Here is a 6,124-nt window from a genome sequence, read left to right on the forward strand (position 1 = left end):
AGTGAAGCTGTTTTTCTCAGTGTCCTGCAATAAACTTACAGTTCTGAAATAATTTTAAACCTTGTGCAGAGTTTTCACACCTCAGTATTTATAGAGACTGTAATATCTACCACTCCTTGCAGCTAACCTGCCCTTGCACAACTGTGAATCCACTGCTGTTTTACTGCCCTTTAGCAATGCCCCTGGAGTCAGAATATTTTGTATCACTATTCTCCGGAGTCAAATCTTTCCTCCTGTCTTCTTTGGAACCTTACACCAAGTCCCATTTCCTCCCTCAACACTTGCAACATATCAGCCCTGAATTGTTCAGAGAGTTGAAGTAGATGATCATTGTAGGTCCCTTGAAAATTAACTATTCTATTCTATTCTATTCTATTCTATTCTATTCTATTCTATTCTATTCTATTCTATTCTTTCCCAGTTGAGCAGAGCTTGTGGACCATGCTCCCCATTCCAGTGGCAGCAGAATCCAGCACTTTACTAGCAAATAAATGTCTGAGAATGCTGAGTACCTCAGTAAGATGTCCTTTCTGAAGATGAAGGAAACATCTTAAGATTCACAGTTTTTGAGTGCAGTTGTCATCCTGCTATATATGAAGGACACTGCTGTAACTCCAATAGACAAAATCCTCAAATGCCCTCTCAAATGCTGCTGGTGAGTCTGAGTGAGGCTCCTGCAGTTACAGCTCTGCATCCTGCACCCCTGCACTGGCTGGCAAACCCTTCTCCTCCAGGCTCTGCTCAATCCTGAATCTGGGCACAAGGGGGGGATGCAAGAAGTCAAAGCTGTTTGATTTGAATCAAAGGAACAGGAGGGATGGACTGGATAAAAGGAAAAGAAGAGATAGATTGGACAGTGAACTTCAGGAGCCTGTTCAGGAATGAACTGGTGGCTGGTGGCCAGCAGAGGTACAAGTCTCAGAGAGAGACTTGGACAGCGTGGAAGAGGGGGACATGATTAAAGCCCTGGAAATGGTGTCCTTGGAAACTGTACATCATACACTGTGTGTGCTACAATGTGCTTAATGTGGTACAGGGTAATTTTGAATAATTAGCTATTTTTCATTTTCTTCATGTCTGATTTGGGATTCTGGACAGACATTTGGCATTCACCAGTGCTGCTGAAATCAGTGTGGGGATAGTGCAATTTGATGCAAAATACTCCAAAAATATTATGCTCTGGGCAATTTATTTTGGGCATCCAGGTTTCGTGGTATTTTTCCATTCTACCCCATTCTACTCCATCTCTCTTGCAGACCAGAGGGCTCTTTTAAAATTCTAATACAGCCATTAGTGCATAAACTGCATTCAGATGCCATCTTGGTGGGTGTGAAGGGAGGATCTGAGTGTGGATAAAATGAGACACAATGTGTACAGGGTGGAGATTATCTTCAGTTTTCCATTTGGTGTTTGCCTGCTGTAGCTGGAGCTTTTGCTATCTTTTGAATTTAGGAGGTGTTGCAGAAGGCACTGAACAGCTGTTCATTGCAGGAGATCTGCATAGCCCAAGAACAGGTTTTTTGTGTGTTTTCCTAGTGTTTTATACATTTTCTCTGGGTAGAAAAATGCAGAGACCTTGCAAGGGAACACAGACAGTGCCATGATGTATTTTGCAGCTTGTGCTATTCTGAATAGCACTCAGGGGAAAACAAATCCTTGAAACCAGCTCTTGCTTTTATGCATGAAAGGAGGACAACACTTCGAAGAACACTGAGATCACGCAAGGAAAAGACGACAAATTTCTCCTGCACAGAAGAAAGTAACTTCAGCTTTGGCTGGTGCTGTTTCTAACTGCAGGGCAGCCCACCTCTTTCCTGTCATTGTGGGGTGAATTTCTCTTCTTGGCTGATAGAAATGAAAAGGCAGCTGTTTAAAATATAGTTATGTCCTGTAACTTCAGGAATAGTAATTCCATTGTCTCTTTGGCATTTTCAAAGGATATCAGACACCATCTCCAAACTGTCTTTATTTACTTCCACCCTTCTTATAGAAAAAGTGCTGGGAGATTCCAGAGACTTCACAGTTTTCTGAAAAGCACAACCCTCTAATTCCTTCAATGAATATATTGAATAGACACCACTAGCTGTTACAAACACGGTTCTTATATCTGGCAGGCTCTGATCTCTCGTCTCTGGTGACCAGTGACAGGACACAAGCTGTGTTGGGCAGAGTTTAGGCTGGATATCAGGAAAAGGTTCTTCACCCAGAGGGTGGCTGGGCACTGAAACAGGCTCTCCAGGGAAGTGGTCTCAGCACCAAGCCTGACAGAGTTCAAGGAGCATTTGGACAACACCATCAAGCACAGGGTGTGATTCTTGGAGTGTCCTGTGCAGGGCTAGAATAATCCTGATGGGTCCCTTCCACCTCAGGATATCTTATAAATATTTTATTAGGGGGAGTCTTAAATATTTGCATATTAAATGTGAAACTTGAAGATGTATTTGGATGCAGTTTGGGTAGACCACAATTAAAAGAGTCTGGCTATGAACTGCACAGAAGTCATGAATGGATCTCTCTACAAGACCACGATATCATTGCCAGCTACAGACTTGTCTGCTTGTTCCAAATTTCAGGCTACAATTGTGCACTGAAGCTACCTAGTAGGGAGCTTATGCTGGGCTTAGCAATGGCTGGATGAAGCTGTACAGCTCTGGGATGTGAACAGGTACAGCTGCACAGCACTGAGCTATGACCCGTGGGTGCACTCAGTTGTTTCAAGAGCTCCAGGGATGTCTTAGTCCTCTAACCAGACTGACCTAGAAACTGCATGTGGACACACAGTGAGAGCTTTAGAATAGCAGTTTCCCAGGAGACTGAGAATAACTATTATTCACATCTGCCTTATTCATAAAGCTCTTGAGTGCTGGCGAGAGCTCAGCCAGGTCCCTGCTGACGCAGTCTGCCAGACTTGTGTTGAAGCAGCGGGCTGTGAACACTCTGCACCTGAAAGGCACCTACACCACCCTACAGCTCTTGGAGGCTTGGCTGGGAGTGCTGTGCCTTCCCACAGCCTCAGTGCCCAGTGCTGGTGGCTGGTGCCTTGCTGTCTTATTCTTGATCTTCCTTGTGTCACCAAAGGGGATCCTCCTCTGCTCTCCCCATCCTGCACAGCCCTACTGAAGGGCAACACCTGGGGGTGGCACAGTGGGCTTGGGAGAAGGTTTGGACTGGCACTAAAGCAGGGAAATTCTTTGGCCCATCCTTTTTTCTTCTGGGTACAATGTCCCCCATAGCCTGTCCTCTGGCTTGCAAGTTTGAAGAGATTTCTGAGTCATGGTGTGATGACTTTCCACCTCTTGCCCTAGGCTCAAAGCCATTTAACGATAGTTAGAGAGGCAGAGGTGAATCCAGTGATCATCACAATGTCCTGACCAGGAAAAAAAATTGCCTTTATCTACAAAACAAATCAGTGCCTCCTGGCCAACTGCCACAGTTTATAAACTGAGTGTGGATCATCCCTTTGGCCATTTTGGGTTAGCTGTTCAGGCCATGTCTCCTGCCAGCCTCTTGTGCACCTGCTCTTTGGCAGAGCTTGGGAAACTGAGAAGTCCTTGGCTTAGGATAAGCACTGAGCAGCAACAACCAAAACATCAGTGTGTTATCAATATTATTTTCGTACTGAGTCCAAAACATGGCATTGTGCCAGCTACTATGAAAAAAGTAACTGCATACCAAATGAAACCAGGGGACCAATTAAATAACTGAAGTTCTAACAAATTATTCCTGCTGTAAGGTGTCAGCTTACTTATTTCCACAACATGTAGGGTTAGGTCCATCCAGAGCAGATATGTGGTGGCACAAGTGCTTTTCTCTTAGACCCTGAGGTCACAGGGATATGAGGATTTTAAGACATAGTTACATTTTTGGTAGGCTTTTTTCCAGTTAAAAACACTTTGATGTGACAAGTTTGTCAGAGGTCGCCAGTTTTTAATAATATGAAGTTAAGGACATGTATCAGATGTTGTAAAAACACATAATCAGCCTCTGAAAGTACAAAACTTGGTGGGATATGTTGGACGGACATGTAGGGTGGTGTTAACCACATTGTTATGGCCTCATCCCTAGTGATTATTGGAAGTTGCTCTAGAAGTGAACTATTTGCCAGAATTTGTCTTGAAGAAGTCCTGAGACAGAGCTCAGGAATGATCTGACACTTGCACAAGGAGGACAGCAAGGAACAAACCCTTGAGCCTTGTACCCAGCATTCCTGATTGGCAGTGCAAACACATTCCAAGAGAAGCAGACAGTAGCCTTAGGCTCTGTTTCCCATCCTGCAGCTCAGATTCCCAGCAGAGAAGCCTTGCTCTGAGCTGTGCAGCAGCACGGATTTCTCTCATCCCAACTGAGCTCAGACAAGAGGGAAAAAGCAAACAAAGCCCCCAGTTCCTCTGTTGGTGGATGGGAGATTTCACTGCTGTTGGTTTAGGTACGTGAAGTTTGTAAGTGTGCAAGAGCTAAAGCAATTGAAAGGTAGCACAGGCAGAGTGAGCCCAGGCTGTTTTCATCCTTGGATTGCTTACCCATTCAAATGCTTTCAAAGGCACCAGGCACGCAGGCACTTTCCCTGGGCTCTGTGGGGAAAGCAAGAGTCTGACTGAAGGGGATTAACTCAGCAGCCTCTGGGCTGGGTGGGAGTTAATTCAAATGCCAGGAATGTTGTTTGCATGAAAGTGTTTGGTTAATCTCAGTGATTATAAAAAGTTTGAGATGACTCACATCAAAGAATCTGAAGAAACAAAAGAGAGGATGCAAATTTTACTACCTAAAAAGATTAAACAGTGTTATAGTGTGAGTTCTTCGTCGCAGTCCTTCAGGGGAGGGGTGATAACATGATATGAACCAAACAGATGTCTGAATATATAATGATATAGTCATAGTATTTTCATTATATTGTGTCATTTCAGAAATATATTTTTGTAATGATTTATAGGAGTAATTACTTTTTATCATTGCACTAGTAATTTAGTATATTAAGTCAACTATTCCATTATGAGGAAAGCAGTTTTCTGGAGCTTCTGGCCACAGCCTGCATAATGTAAACACACAAACTGCCCTGTAACTATGGCTGGGTTTTCATTTGTGACACTCTCACATGGTCTATGCAAAATGTGCTCAAATAAAAGATTTCTAGGAAAGTTTATTCCCATGACACAGCTTTGATTCTTCCCTGCTTCTGTGACAGACTCACCTGTGCCTGTACTGGGGGTTAAATCCCTCTTACCTCCCTCTTCAGAAAACCACTCATGACCTGATTTCTGTCTTTCTGTTCACAAAGGGCAATCAGGACATCCTTTGTTAATAGGGTTCTAGGCTTAGGCACTAAACTACTAATCAAAGCTGCTATTAAAACATCCACTGTTCCCCATAAAGAAAAAGAAGTGGACATAAAAGATCTTTATTCTAAAAGTGACTGACAACATCCAGAGGCAGAAAAACAGTGGGGTACAGCTGCTTTTAGAGGCACACCATCTGCTAATGGAATAAACATTTTTACTTGTTCTTTGCAGTTTAAATCACAAGTTTTAAATGTCACAAGAGCCACTGTAAGCAAAGCGTGTGCAGAAGAACCAGTTGCAACTCTCCTGCATTTAGAGGATTTTTAATACCCAAGCGGTGGAGAGAGAAAGGGCAAGAAGGAATGGCATGGACCAAACCTGAACCTTGACATTGTTGTTTTACATTCTGGAAAATTTAGAAGAGGAATATTTAAAAGAGTAGAGTGGTGAAGGGGATGAAGATGGACTCTTTTCCATAAGGCCTAAACTGGCATTCAGCCCATCTTTTGAAAATGGAAAACCACAGCAGTGCCACTAAAACATAAGTAGAACTGAGCTGGGCTGTTCAGAAACATATCTTAAAACAGGAAGATACAGCTGAAAAGCATGTGCTGACACTGTGGCAAATTTGTAGATAGTAAATTACATAGTGGATATGCTATTTACCATGTGCTGACATTTTCTGTTGCTCTGACAATTTTATGAGAACAAAAATAAAAAGAGCAGAATTATAACCACTGTCCAAAATGTTTTCTTGGGGTTTAGCATCAAACCACATGTATTTGCACTATGGCAACACATGACCATTCCTGGAACCTTCAGACGCCTATGCTGTTGTAGTTCACAAA

Source organism: Passer montanus, unplaced genomic scaffold (genome assembly GCF_014805655.1).
Source record: "Passer montanus isolate IOZ18808 unplaced genomic scaffold, ASM1480565v1 scaffold4, whole genome shotgun sequence".
Lineage (NCBI taxonomy): Eukaryota > Metazoa > Chordata > Aves > Passeriformes > Passeridae > Passer > Passer montanus.